General features: G+C 37.3%; 2 non-coding genes across 2 annotated transcripts; one reads left to right on the forward strand and one right to left on the reverse strand.

The window, feature by feature from the left end:
* Window positions 1–5732: 5732 nt before the first annotated feature.
* LOC122087250 lies at window positions 5733–5839 on the reverse strand. Its single transcript, XR_006142725.1, has one exon. It is a non-coding gene; the product is annotated as a small nucleolar RNA R71 (small nucleolar RNA).
* A 9102-nt stretch (window positions 5840–14941) lies between these two features.
* Window positions 14942–15048, forward strand: LOC122086806. The gene has a single exon (XR_006142538.1). It is a non-coding gene; the product is annotated as a small nucleolar RNA R71 (small nucleolar RNA).
* The last annotated feature ends 1015 nt before the right edge of the window (window positions 15049–16063 follow it).

Here is a 16063-nt window from a genome sequence, read left to right on the forward strand (position 1 = left end):
ACGTGTTCTCCATCCCATGATACACCCATAAGGTTGTCAGAGAAGGCCCACCATGAGCACTTGGAAAAATAAATCATAGCCGAACCATAGCAGAAATGTAAATCGTGGCCGAACCACAGTAGAAAAGTAAATCATGGTCGAACCACAGTAAAAATTAAAAGTAGTACGATTGACCCTCTGAATATATCACTAAGGTTTCCAACTGTCCTAATGATCAGCTAGGCATACTTCTAACCACCACGACGGTCTACGACCAACGCTTCCCCCAAGTGATAACCCAACATGTAAACTTCTGTTGGGAAGGGTTGTAGCATGAGGGAATATGAAATCCTAACCACATGCTCCTATATGAGATAGTAAAACTATATAGTACTTTCGCATCCCATTTCATGATGTACCAATGCATTTGTTTTCAAGCCGACTACGACATCTAATCTAGAAATCCCACACATGTTTGGCAAATCATCACCATAATCATCATATGATAAAACTATTCTCAAGATTTCCAAATAAATAACATGCACTTAGAAATTTAAGATACAACATGTTTAGTTCTAAATGCGTCATTCATACATCAAACATATGCATGGGAATGACAATCGGATTGTCAATATAGTTTATGAAGGCATAAGATGTCAAAAACACTCCCAAAATAAGTTTAAAGTCCTCTCCCCACTTACTATCCTTGTAGAAGAATCTACACTCGTAGTATAGGTAAGATCCGGAGTGAAGATGAGTGTCTCAAAACGTAGCACAAATAATGAGTTTAGAATGCGTCCAATCTGGGACCATAAATGATGTAAGATATGGTCATGACGCATATAATAGTGAGAAGAAGATTGCCGATGAGTTTGAGTTCTATCGGAGCTCAATTTGGCTACAGATGGGAAGGAGAATCCACCTGTCCAAACTATTTAGACCGACGGGTCATACTAATAGGTCTGACACCCACTGGTTTTACTCATCGGTAAACCTAGAAAAGACAGGCAGGTCATACTGGTAGGTATGGCACCCATTGGTCTTACCCATAGTAGACACAGAAAAGACAGGTGGGTCACACTAGTAGGTGTGGCACCTGCCACTCTTACCCACTGGTTGAGCAGGAATCCCAGGCAATACTAGGGGGTCACACTGGTAGGTGTGACCACCCGCCGGTGCTACCAGTCGGTATTCTGTAGGTTTTGTTATTTCCTTCCTTTCTTCATTCCACCTCTTGGAAACCCAATAAGGTGGTTCCCACCTCAATTCCCACACATTCTAAGCCTCATCTACTTGATTGTTCTATTGATCTATGTCATCATCAAGATTTAGGGAAAGAAATCATGCCTTAGGTTGAAAAGCCCAAATCTTAGGATCTTCTTCCCAAACTTAAATGCCACTTCAATAACTCTCAAATCTTTGTTTCCTTTCTTAAATCCTTTAAGTAAATCACACAAGGGTTTCATTATTCCCTAAATTCAACCACATACAAAAGGGTTTCATCACATCTCAAGGGTTTATGGCTTTACTTACCTCAATATGTAGATCTCACGACACCGGTGACAATACCGGCGGCGAAAGGTAAAACGTGGCTATGGAATCCAATGGGAAAGCTTTCTTCCCACTCTTATTCTTCTTCTTCCTCTTTTTCTCCCTCCTCTTTACTCCCCTGATCAACTTTTGTCGAAAATCATAAATGGGAGAGAGAGAAAGGTATACCATGGCCAATAAATATCTTCTAAGGTCCATTTGGTTTTTCTAATTTATGGACCAAAACACATTAAATTGCATTTCCAAGCGAAGTAGCTGACATCATCAGGCGTAAAAGACCTCATTACGATGAGGAGGTCGAAATACACATGTTCACACAAGCTGGACATGCTGGGGTCCATGTTACCCATACAGGTGGGTCACATTGGTGGGTCTCGCACCTACCAGTGACACCCACCAGTTGGCCAAACAAGCCAACCTTGCTATATTTTGGAAGAAAACAGAGTCTTAACATGTACTTCACTCTCGTCACGTGTTGTGGACTAAATTCCTATCATTCAAATATGATAACGCACATCTCCTATTCATATATGGCCTTGTTATATGTGTAAGGGCATGGCTTAGGCATGCATATCACTTCGGGTACTGGCCCAACCTTGTCCAGCCACCCGGCATTTGATGTCACCCTTGCCGTCATGTACCATAAGGCACCAGCATCAACCCATTCTGGTTCTGACCCTGCAAGACCAAGCCGAACCAACCAGTCAATAAACCTGGTTTAAAGAGCAGGGCCCTCCACTCTCTCCCCCCTCCCCTCTTTTTGGTTATCTTTCCTTCATTTTTTTTCCAATCATTCTTTTATTTCATTCATTTTTTGGTTTATTATTGTCAAGTTATGATTCACTTAGATCCAAAAATCGGTTGATTTGTTATTTGGAGAACATAGACCCAAACATTGGTGGATTTTTTATGTGGAGAACTTACCACCTTATACCTAGGAATTTCCATATGATCCCTCTCTTCTCTAGTGAGACCGATTAAGCCTATTAATCAACCAACTTGTCAATTTCAGTTTTGGGTTTTAAAGAGATGGTTAGTTTCTTGGCTCCCAACTGTCTAGAATCAACTAATCATTTCTATCCTGTTGACTCGTTCCAACTACACAACTTCTAGGTTTCATGATTCTCAATTACTTGGAAATCCTTATGGCTCTGTTTGGTCATAAGGAGAATTAAAGGGAAGGGAAGTGAAATTTTCATACTTAAAAAAAGAAATATGAACTTTAACATTAACTTTAAATCATTCTATATTTGGTTATAAAAATTACATGCAAAATATAGCATTACTAAATATAGTTAAAAAAGTTAAGTAGTTTATGCAATCATATGGGGTAAAGACTATAAACATTTCTTTTTAAAGCATGAAAATTTGAGAGCGGATCAGGTTCACGTACGACAATGTACGTGAATGTTTCTGGTCCGTGGATTTAGAATCAATTTTCTCTCTCTTTATTTAATAGATTCTAAATCCACAGACCAAGAACGTACAAGAACGTTCTCGTACGTGAAATTGATCCTTTTAAATTCCCATTGCAACCAAACGGAGCCTACGGAATCCACCCATGTCATATGAGGTTTTCCTTCATTTCCCTTAAATTAGTTAAATGCTTCATTGTTGATGAAGAATAATAATAATAATAATAATAATAATAAGAATAATAATAATAATAATAATAATAATAATAATAATAATAATAATAATAATAATAATAAGAGAATTGATTGGTTGTTATGATGAAGGATGTAGTAATGCTCCTTCATCAAGTCTCGTAATGTAAGGGTTTTTCCCTAACAATCACCTTAAGCTGAATGAGATAAATGTCAACTTTGCATCCCATGTAGGATGGACTCTGATGAGCACAATAATGTGTGAAATCTTAGGGATATAAGTGTACATTTTGCCCCACTTTGGATAGTATTACTTTTATTTTTCTTGTTTTTTTTAGTTTCCAAGTTTACAAGAGAAAGTGCTTAAAGTGAATCAAGAACCAGTCCAAAGGTGGGACCCACTCATTGGTACCACATCCTCTCTCCTACAAAATCTTGAAGATTATTCTCTCTCCTTGCCATCTCACAAGATCTTGAAGATGCTATGTAGAGATTCCTTTCTGATTTAATCAAGATCGCAAGATATTGGTTAATATTGCAAGGAAGGAATAGAATTTGTTAATTTTGGAAACGGATTCTCTCTTTCCTCACACAATATCTCAGAGAATGAGGATTTTACCAAGATTTTATTTTATTTTATTTTATTTCTTTTCTTAAAGAAGAGTTGTAGAAGGAAGGAGACAAGAAAAAAGCCCTATAAAAGCCCCTTCCTCCCCCCTCCTAATTATTCTTCCCCTTAGTTTATTTTTTAGTTTATGCTTAGTTTTCTTGTCTCTCTCGCTCTCTCACTCTTTAGTTTTAGTTCTTCTCTAGTTTTGCTTTAATCACTTTTGTAATAGTTTTTTTTTATGTCAATTAATGCAATCACTCTTTTATTCGTATTCAACCTTTTATGTTTATGATTTATGCAATTGAGTTGTAATTTTTAAAGTTATAGTTCTAGGCTTAGATCTAGGTGACAAGATCACAAGCCGTGGAACATCTTTTTTTTCAAGTTTAGTTTTTTTTTGTTTCAAGATTTGTTTTCTCTAGTACTAAAAATTTCAGATTTGGTTTATTCCAGATCTTGTTTTTAGTACTGGCAGTAACTCAAATCACCCAAGCTTTCAAGTTCAAGGGTTGAAGTTTAAGTAAGTAGGCTCCTTCAATAGTCTTCTCTCCCCCCTCATTCCCTCTTCTGACTGCCCTTTCTTTCTTAATTTAGGATTTTAATTTCAGTCGTTACATTATTGCTATCCCTTTCTCCCAAGGTTCGTGGCTAGTGTATGTGTTGGCTTTGCCCCTCCTAGCCATAGAATCATCAATTTATTATTTTTATTTTAATTGTCTCCCTTTCCCTAAAGCCAAATAGAGTAACCCCTGTAAGAGTGACTCTTTGGTCAAGTAGGGAAGCTCATATTATGATGCATCCCTAGGGCTAAGTAGAGAAACCTACTTGTGAGTCTCTCTTTAGCTTTCTCCCCTTTCTTTTACTTTATTTTTATTTCAGCATTTTTTCCTTTATTTTTTTTTAATTGTGTGGGTTGTTTATTTTTACTTATTTATTTATTTAATATTAATTGCGTGGCTTGTATCTTTAAATTCTTAGATGACGAATGGTTAGGACGTTATTTTAGATACATATATTTAGGACGGTAGTTAGAATTAGATCACAACCATTAATAGGTTCACTTTCGCATTATTAAAAGAAAAAAAAATAAAGTGGCTACTCTCTTTGAGTTCGACCCATAGCTACACTGATCCGTACGCTTGCGGTTACATTTAAAATCTCAAAGCAGTTCCATGTTATTTTTCGCTTTCTTTTAGTAAATCGGAGTGCTTTGTTTGCTTTGTTTTGTTTTTCCTTTTCTTTTATTGAATTCCTGAGAAGAACAACTTGCAATAATAGTTGTATCGGTGGAGGTCATCATGCCTTATAGTATGATAAAGATAGGTTTTGCCCTATAGTAGTAGCTCAAGAATTGACCTGAGCAACCCCGGATCCCTGCCGGTAAGCTCTCTAAAAGCTAAAAAAATCATAAAAAATCATAAAAAAAAACCATAAAAATTATTTTTTTCTATCCATTCTTTTATACTTGTCTTCCTCTAGTTGTGGTTAGTTTTCTGTTGCATGAGTGTTAGGTGGGTACGTAATACTAAGAATCGGTTAGAAAGAAGAGATCCAATAAGTAGTGACCCTATACGTTTGCTCTCTTTAAAACCCTTCAATATGGGAGACCAACAGCAAAACCCTTCACCTAAATCTCTAAAAGATAGGTTCTCCCCTGCTAGAACAGCCCAACCTTCCTGCATAGTTCTACCACAAGCCCAAGCAATAATTTTGAACTCAAATCTCAATACATCACTATGTTGCCCCACTTCCATGGGTTGACCTCTAAGGATGCATACCTATTTTTAAGGGAATTTGAAGAGGTATGTGTTCTAATTAAGATCCAACAACTTTCTTATGACGTTGTTAAGCTTAGGTTTATCACTTTTGCATTGAAAGACCAAGCTAAGAAGTGGTTGTATGGGTTATCCACAAATTCTATAACCTCATGGGAACAGTTCGCAGTTGTCTTCCTTAAGAAGTTTTTCCCAACTCACAAGACCAATAAGCTTAGAAGTGATATCTTTCAGTTTAGGCAAAAGTCTAGTGAGTCATTTTCCAAACTTATAGAGAGATTCAAGGATCTACTCCAAGAATGCCCTCACTATGGCCTAGACTTATGGCATTTATGTCAAGTAATGAGGGTATTGATTATCCAACTAAACAAATGATAGAGTCTATGTGCCCTGAGGGATTCACACCCTTTACAGATGAAGGAAAGGAATGGGAATTCTTACTTAACTTAGCTGACAAAACCCATGAGTGGGAATCAACCCAAGAGAGTGAAAGAACCATAGGAGGAAAAGGATATTTTGTGGATGGGATAGTAGCCAAGGAAGCCCATTTGGATAGTCTAATCAAGAGAATTAAGGCTATTGTTCCTAGAGATCCATCATTAGTCAATTTGGTTAAGATTTATGCTTGGTGCCAGTCCCGTGGACATCTCCTAGAAGAATGTCCCAACACCTCTGGGGGCACTTCTAATGATAGTGTAAATGCATTATACTAGAATAATCCTTATAGTAATACCTACAATCCAAGATGGACAGATCACCCAAATTTCTCTTGGAATCAGGGCAACTAAGCAGGGCATTCCAATTTCCATAATCAAGGTCAACCTGGACTCCAAAGGCCTCCCTTTGCACAATAATCTTTTTTCCAAAATACTTTTCCTAGGTCAAATGTAGGACCTCAGGCTAGTTTTCTTAGGGCCCCTCTCCTATTATCTTATCAACAACCCCCTGGGTTTACCAATACTGGAGAGGCAAGTAGAATAAGTAACTTGGAAAAAAAATATGGTCCTCCTCATGACAAACCATCAAAATCTTACGAGAGAACTCACTCAAGTTGTCTCAATTATGCGTGAGAGGGAGAAAGGAACTTTACCCAGTCAACCAGAGCCTAACCCTAGGCATCATCAGCCTGTTAGTTCACAAACATCAACTAATGCATCACTGAATATAGTACAATGTCAGACCCAACAAGGGCCCTCTAATCAATGTAATGTTGTTTATGCCCTTAGGAGTGGTAGAGAGTACCAACAAAGCTTTCCTAAATCTTCCTCATCTATTACTCATGGTAACTCTCCTTCAGTTGAGGACGCAAGTGTGCCTCTTGTTTAAGGTTCGTCTGATGAACCTAAAGATTTTTCTGAAACTAAAGATGATTTGGTTGAGGAAACCAAAAATGATTTTTCTGAACAGGGGCAAATCCCTAACAGTCCTTATGTTCATCCTGTCCCATTTCCTAATCGCTTGGTAAACAAAAGGAAGACTGCTTCCATGGACAAAATGTTAGAAGTCTTAAAAAAGGTAGAAGTGAACATCCCCCTTTTCGATGCCATATCCCAGATCCCCACCTATGCAAAGGTACTAAAAGATTTGTGTACTCACAAACGTATCACTAGTGTGCCCAAAAAGGCGTTCTTGGCAGGTAACATTAGTTTTGTAATTACTCAGCCTATAACAGCCAAGTATAAGGATCCAGGGAGCCCTACCATATCTTGTGTCATAGGCAACACCTACATTGAGCATGCCTTACTTGACCTTGGCGCAAGTGTGAATCTTTTACCTTACCATGTATGCAAGCAACTTGGATTGGAAGAATTGAAAGCCACTGGAACTACTCTTCAGTTGGCAGATAGGTCTATTAAAATTCCTAAAGGGATGGTTGAGGATGTCTTACTAAAGGTGGAAAAATTTATTTTCCCTGTTGATTTCATTGTGTTAGATACCAAGCCCTTCTCAACCAAGGATGAGTTCCCAATAATTCTAGGAAGACCATTCTTGGCTACCAGTAATGCATTAATCAACTGCCAGAATGGTTTCCTAAGGTTATCTTTTGGTAACCAAACTGTTGAGTTTAACATGTTTAGGATAGGCAAGCAACCACATATGGAAGAAGAGACTAATATGATTGAGGATTTTCTAGATTTTTCTGATGATTTAATTACCAACTTTGATATTAATTTTGATTTAGAATTCCAAGAGTGTATGGATGAGTTGGATGATGATAGTGAAAATTTCTTTTCTGAAGTCTTGAGTCTTCACACACCTGTGGAGCCCTTAGGACCCCTGTCCAATTCCATTCCCAAACCTTCCATAGTTGAGCGCCATAAGCTAGATCTTAAGGAATTGCCATCTAATTTGAGGTATGCTTTCCTAGGGCCTGACCAGACTCTTCCTGTAATAATTTCTTCAAATTTAACTTCTAACCAGGAAGAGGAGTTACTTAAAGTGTTAAAAGATACTAAGGAAGCCCTAGGTTGGACCATGGCTGATATCAAGGGTATAAGCCATTCTATTGTGCAACATCATATATATCTTATGGAGGATTCCAAACCATCCACAGAACCCCAAAAAAGAGCTGACCCAGTGATGATGGAAACTATTAAGAAAGAGATCCTAAAGTACTTGAATCATGGAATAATTTATCCTATTTCTGACAGTCAATGGGTAAGCCCAGTTCACGTAGTGCCTAAGAAGTCTGGTGTGACTATAGTTCCCAATGCCAATAATGAATTAATTCCAACCCGTGTCCAATCTGGGTGGAGAGTATGCATAGACTACAAGAAACTTAATGTGGCAACCTGGAAGGACCACTTCCCATTGCCATTCATTGATCAGATGTTAGAGAGGTTAGATAGGCATGAATACTATTGTTTTCTTGATGGATATTCCGGCTATAACTAGATCCCAATTGCTTTAGAGGACCAACATAAGACCACTTTTACATGCCCATATGGAATATTTGTTTACAGGCGTATGCCTTTTGGGCTTTGTAATGCCCCCTGCTACGTTCCAATGATGCATGATGAGCACATTTTCTGACATGGTCGAAAAATTTTTAGACGTATTTATGGATGACTTTTCAATTCATAGGAATTCCTATTCTGAATGTCTTCATCATCTTTCTCTAGTTTTGAAAATGTGCATATCTAAGAATTTGATTTTGAATTGGGAGAAATGCCATTTTATGGTTAAATCTGGTATTGTTTTAGGCCATGTAATATCCAAGGAGGGAATTAAGATAGATAGAGCCAAAGTGGATTTAATTGATAATTTACCACCTCCTCAATCTGTTAAGGACGTCCAATCTTTTCTAGGGCATACGGGCTTCTACAGAAGGTTTATTAAAAACTTTAGTCAGTTAGCCCGACCTCTCACTTCATTACTTGCCAAAGATCAAACTTTTGAGTTTTCTAAAGAGTGCCTAGAATCCTTCAAACAACTTAAGAAATAGTTGACTAATGCACCCATTGTTCAACCACCTGTTTAGACTGAACCTTTTGAACTAATGTGTGATGCTTCAGATTTTGCCATATGAGCGGTTTTGGGTCAAAGGATTAATAAGTTACCCACTATCATTTATTATGCTAGTAGGACCTTAAATGATGCACAACTCAATTATACAACCACTAAAAAAGAATTTTTAGTGGTTGTGTTTGCATTAGAAAAGTTTCGGTCTTACTTAGTTGGTTCACATGTGGTGGTGTATACTAATCATTCTGCTCTCAGATACTTAGTTCAGAAGAAGGATGCCAAAGCCCGTCTTATTAGGTGGGTTTTACTTTTGCAAGAGTTTGATTTAGAAATTAGGGATAAAAAAGGAGTTGAAAACCTAGTTGTAGACCATTTATCCCGGCTTCCCAATTCCTTGACTGTCGATTCTCCAGTCAACGAGAACTTTTCAGATGAACAGTTATTTGCAGTGTCCAGTGAACCATGGTTTGCTGACATTGTCAACTTCTTAGTTTCAGGTGTGACTCCGGATCACTGGTCCACCCAAGATAAGTATAGATTTCATTCCCAAGTTAAGTACTTTTTCTGGGATAATCCTTATTTGTTTAAGATATGTCCGGATCAAATTATCCGACGATGTGTTCCTGATCATGAGCAACATTCTGTTATCTCTTTTTGTCATGATCATGCATGTGGTGGACACTTTGGACCTAAGAAAACTGCTGCAAAGGTTCTCCAATGCGGATTTTATTGGCCCACTCTTTTTAGAGATGCTTTTGATTTTTGTAAGGCTTGTCCTGCCTGCCAGTCTTTTGGCCGTATCAATAAGAGGAACATGATGCCCCTTAACCCTATTTTGGTAGTTGAGATCTTTGATGTTTGGGGCATCGATTTTATGGGATCATTCCTTAATTCCTTTGGGAATTTGTACATACTTTTGGCTATTGATTATATTTCTAAATGGATAGAGGCCATACTTTGTAAAACTAATGACCACAAAGTGGTGGTCCAGTTTCTCAAAAAGAACATTTTTTTCCCGCTTTGGTGCACCACGTGCAATAATTAGTGATAGGGGTACTCATTTTTGTAATCGGCCTTTTGAGACCCTAATGAAAAAGTATGGGATCACCCATAAGTTATCTACCCCTTATCAATCCCAAACTAGTGGCCAAGTGGAGGTGTATAATAGGCAGATCAAACAAATCTTGAAGAAAACTGTTAATCCTAACCGTGAGGATTGGTCCCTTAGGCTCATTAATGCCTTGTGGGCCCATCGAACTGCATTCAAGATCGATCTTAGTCAGTCTCCCTACCATTTGGTGTATGGAAAAGCTTGTCACTTACCAGTTGAGTTAGAGCATAAGGCCTTTTGGGCCATTAAGAAGCTCAACTTTGATTTGTCTGATGTGGGAATTCATCGTAGGCTCCAACTATCTGAGCTGGAGGAACTTAGGAATGAAGCCTCTGAAAGTTCTAGGATTTACAAGGAAAAGACCAAAGCTTTCCATGATAAACACATTCTGCGTAAATCTTTTACAATTGGTGAGATGGTCTTATTGTACAACTCTCGATTGCATCTTTTTCCTGGTAAGCTTAGATCCTGATGGGATGGGCCATTTATTGTCCATAATGTATATCCCCGTGGGGCTGTGGAGATTTTGAATTCAGGAACAAGGGTAATTTTGAAGGTTAATGGTCAGCGTTTGAAGCCATTCCTCGAGTTTCCTAATAATGGTAGTGAAGAGGTCATGGATCTCCATGAACCTCTTTACACTGATGACTAACTTTTAATCAGGTATGACCCCCTTGCATTGTCTTCGTTTTTAATTCTTTCCATGCATTGAGGACATTGCATGACTTAAGTGTGGGGGAGGGAAACTAGTTTCTGCTTTTTTCACTTTGTTTTATTTGTTTTTCTTTTCGTTTTTTTTTTGAGCTTGCTAAAGGATGAAGTCCTACTTTGGCTTTTGGCTAATGATCATGCCATTCAGTTGCTTGATGTATTAAAATAAAATTTTTGACTAAGGTACCCATTTTGAAGGTATAAAAACCTTGTTTAGAAGAAGAAGCAAGCCTGTGTCTTGAGATGGGACTTTCTTTTAAAAAATAAAAACCCCTGTTTTATGGTGTTGGACCATATGTAAGTCTGTGGGTTCCTTGTACTTTTGATTTGGAGTTGAGACCTTCTTTTTAATTTGGCATGGGTTGACAAATGCATAATTTTAAATGAAATATGAAATGTGGTATAAAGAAGAATAAGAGTTGATTCCCTTGGAACTAGACAGAGCATTGCGCCTTAGGAAGCGTGATGTCTTGATCGAAATTCGTTGGGAGGAAACTTCTGAAGGAACTCTAGCATCACTGTCTTTGTGGGCATATACAAAAAGTGAAGCTATATAGTAACTTGAGTGTCTGGTGTTTGCTCCACTATGTCATTCAGGCCAAAAGTAGTGGAGTAGAATAGAGTTTAAGCAAAAAAAAGGGAGAAAAAATGTGTAAATGTCATTAATGCTTAGTAATATGTTTTGGTAAAAAACACTCCAACGCCTTAGTCATTGGTTCTCTATTTCATCACAAGTGATTTTGCCTTAAGATAAAGATGTTTTGGAAGAGATGAGGTGAGTTCCAAATTAAGAAATATGCTAGTGTTTGGAATTGATCAAGGGTAATAAAAGTTCAAGTGTGAGGGTCCCTTGTAAGAAAAATTATCTTTGCTCTAGATCGGTATGAGCCTTGCTTTTAGTCAAGGTTGGGATTTATTTATTCTGAATTTTAGATGTATATTCACTGCAAACACCCACGAGACACAACTCGTCCACTAGGGTAACTTAGGGGTTTAAAGGCTTGTTGCACGTGCTAAATGTAACCGTAATTCTTACGAAAGTGAGTTAGGTTTTTTCTTTCATTTCTTTATTTATTTATCTTGCTCGAGGACGAGCAAAAGTCAAGTATGGGGGAATTCGATGAGCACAATAATGTATGAAATCTTAGGATATAAGTGTACATTTTGCCCCACTTTGGATAGTACTACTTTTATTTTTCTTATTTTTTTTAGTTTCTAAGTCTATAAGAGAAAGTGCTTAAAGTGAATCAAGAACCAGTCCAAAGGTGGGACCCACTCATTGGTACCACATCCTCTCTCTTACAAAATCCTGAAGATTATTTTCTCTCCTTACCACCTCACAAGATCTTAAAGATGCTATACAGAGTTCCTTTCTGATTTAATCAAGATTGCAAGATATTGGTGAATATTGTAAGAAAAGAATAGAATTTATTAATTTTGGAAACAGATTCTCTCTTTCCTCACACAATATCTCAGAGAATGAGTATTTTTACCAAGATTTAATTTTATTTTATTCTCTTTCTTTTCTTAAAGAAGACTTGTAGAAGGAAGGAGGCAAGAAAAAAAACCTATAAAAGCCCTTTCCTCCCCCCTCCTATTTTATTATTCCCCTTAGTTTATGTTCTAGTTTATGCTTAGTTTTCTTCTCTCTCTGATCAATGAATGACAAAGGGAAGTGGTCCTTTCAGGTTATTGCATTAAGTTTCCTGTAGTCTATACACACTCTCCACCCTGATTGGACACAGGTTGAAATTAGTTCATTGTTGACATTGGGAACTATAGTAACACCAGATTTCTTGGGCACTATATGAACTGGGCTTACCCATTGGCTATCAGAAATAGGATAAATTATTCCATGATCTAAGTACTTTAAGACCTCTTCTTAATAGCTTCCATCATCACAGAGTTAACTCTTCTTGGAGGTTCTGTCGATGGTTTGGAATCCTCCATAAGATGTATATGATGTTGCATAATAGAAGGGCTTATACCCTTGATATCAGCCATGGTCCAGCCTAGGGCTTCCTTATTGTCTTTTAACACTTTAAGTAATTTCTCTTTCTAGCTAGAAGTCAAATCTGAAGAAATTATTATTGGAACAGTCTGGTCAGGCCCTAGGAAAACATACCTCAAATTAAATGGCAACTCCTTAAGATCTAGCTTAAGGGGTTCAACTATGGAAGGTTTGGGAATAAAATTGGAAAGGAGTCCTAAGGGCTCCATAGGTGTGTGAAGACTTAAGACTTCAAAAAAGAAAGTTTCACTATCATCTTCTAACTCATCCATACACTCTTGGAATTCTGAATCAAAATCAATATCAAAGTTGGTAATTAAATCATCAGAAAAATCCAAAAAATCCTCAAGTATATTGATCTCTTCTTCCATATGTGGTTGCTTGCCTATTCTAAACATGTTAAACTCAACAGTTTGGTTGCCAAAAGATAATCTTGCGAAACCATTCTAGCAATTGATTAATGCATTACTGGTAGCCAGGAATGGTCTTCCGAGTCTCATCCTTTGTTGAGAAGGGCTAGGTAGCTAACATAATGAAATCAATAGGAAAAATGAATTCCCCTACCTTAAGTAAGACATCCTCAACCATCCCTTTAGGGATCTTAATAGACCTATCTGCCAACTGAAGAGTAGTTCCAATGGCTTTCAATTCTCTCAATCCTAGTTGTTTATACACATGGTAAGGTAAAAGATTTACACTTGTGCCAAGGTCAAGTAAGGCATGCTCAATGTAGGTATTGCCTATTACACAAGCTATGGTAAGGCTCCCTAAATCCTTATACTTGGTAGCTATAGGCTGAGTAATTATGGAACTAATGTTACCTATCAAGAACGCCTTTTTGGGCACACTAGTGATATGCTTGTGAGTGCACAAATCTTTTAGGACCTTTCCATATGCGGGGATCTGGGATATAGCATTAAAAGAGTGATATTCATTTCTACCTTTTTGAAGACTTCTAAAATTTTATCCATGAAAGCAGTCTTCTTTTTGTTTACCAAACGATTAGGAAAGGGGACAGGAGGAACATAAGGATTGTTAGGGATTTGCCCCTTTTAAGAAAAATCATTTTTGGTTTCCTCAACTAAATCATCTTTAGTTTTAGAAAAATCTTTAGGTTCATCAGATGAACCTAGAACAAGAGGCTCACTTATGTCCTCAACAAAGCGAGAATTAATAGGAATAATAGATGAAGAAGATTTAGGAACACTCTGTTGGTACTCTTGGCCAATCCTAAGGGCATAAATAGCATGACATTGGTTGGAGGGCCCTTGTTGGGTCTGACCTTATACTACATTCAATGAGGCATTAATTAGTGCTTGTGAACTAATAGATTGATGCCTAGGGTTAGACTTTGGTTGATTAGGCAAAGTTTCTTTCTCCCTCTCACGCAAAATTGATACAACTTAGGAGAGTTCTCTTGTAAAATTTTGATGACATATCATGAGTAGGGACATATTCTTTCCTAAATCACTTACCCTACTTCCTCTCTAATGTTGGTAAACCCAGGGGGTTGCTGATAAGATGATAAGAGAGTAGGCCTAGGGAAACTAGCTTGAGGTCCTACATTTGGCCTAGGAAAAGTAGTTGGGACAAAAGGTTATTGTGCAAAGGGAGGCCTTTGGGGTCCAGATTAACCTTGATTATAGAAATTGGAAGGCCATACTTGATTACTCTGGTTTCAGGAGAAATTTAGGTGATTTATCTATCCTGGATTGTAAGTGTTACTATATGGATTGTTTTGATATAAGGTATTCACACTTTCATTGGAAGTGCCCCCAGAGATGTTGGGGCATTCTTGTATGACATGTCCAAGGGCTTGGCACCAAGCACACATCTTAAACAAATTGACTGATGATAGCTCTCTAGGAACAATAGACTCAATCCTTTTGATAAAGCTATCTAAGTGGACTTCCTTGGCTACTAACCTATCCACAAAATATCCTTTCACTCTCTTGGGTTGATTCCCACTCATGAGTTTTGTTAGCTAAGTCAAGTAAGAATTCTCATGTATTTCCTTCATCTCTAAAGGATGTGAACCCCTCAGAGCACATAGACTCTATCATTTGTTTAGTTGGGTAATCAATATCCTAATAAATTATTTGATATAAATTCCTTAAGTCTAGGCTATGATGAGGGCATTCTTGGAGTAGATCCTTAAATCTTTCAATAAGTTTAAAAAAGGACTCACTAGGTTTTTACCTAAATTGAAGGATATCACTTCCAAGCTTATTGGTCTTGTGAGTTGGGAAAAACTTCTTGAGGAAGGCAACTATGAATTTCTCTCATGTGGTTATGGAATTTGTGAATAACCTATACAACCACTTTTTAGTTTGGTCTTTCAATGCAAAAGTGATGAACCTAAGCTTAACAACATCATCAGAAAGTTGTTGGATCTTAATTAGAACACAGCTCTTCAAATTCCCTTAGAAATAGGTATGCATCTTTAGAGGTCAACCCATGAAAGTAGGGCAACATAGTGATGTATTAAGATTTGAGCTTAAAGTTATTGCCATGGGCTTGTGGTAGAACTATGCAGGAAGGTTGGTTGCTCTAGTAGGGTAGAACCTATCTTTCAAAGATTTAGGTGGAGGGTTTTACTGTTGGTCTCCCATATTGAAAGGTTTTAAAGAGAGTGTATGTATAGGGTTAGTATTTGTTAGATCTCTTCTTTCTAATCGATTCTTAGTATTACGTACCCACCTAGCACTCATGCAACAGAACACTATCAAGAACTAGAATAAGACTAGAACAAAAGAATGAAAAATATATATTCTTTTATTTTTATGATTTTTGAATTTTTTTTGCTTTTTGCGAGCATACCGATAAGGATCCGAGGTTGTTCAATTCAATTCCTATGGTACTACTACAGGGCGAAACTTGTCTTTATTATACTATGAGGCTTAACGACCTCCCCCGATACAACTATTATTGAAAGTTGTTCTTCTAAAAAATTCAATAAAAGAAAATAAAAAGCAAACAAAGCACTCCAATTTACCAAAAGAAAGTGAAAAATAACATGGAACTGTCTCCCCGGAAATGGCACAAAAAACTTGTTTGAATTTTAAAAGTAATCGCAAGCATACGGATAAGTGTATCTAACGGTTTGTACACAAGGAGAGCAGCCACTTTATTTTAAGCTTCTTTTAGTAATGCAAAAGTGTAACGATTGATTCTGTTGATCTACTTCAAACTACCGTCATAACACAAATACATCTAAAAACGTCCTAACCAACACATGTAATG

The sequence above is a fragment of the Macadamia integrifolia genome, chromosome 1 (assembly GCF_013358625.1).
Source record: "Macadamia integrifolia cultivar HAES 741 chromosome 1, SCU_Mint_v3, whole genome shotgun sequence".
Lineage (NCBI taxonomy): Eukaryota > Viridiplantae > Streptophyta > Magnoliopsida > Proteales > Proteaceae > Macadamia > Macadamia integrifolia.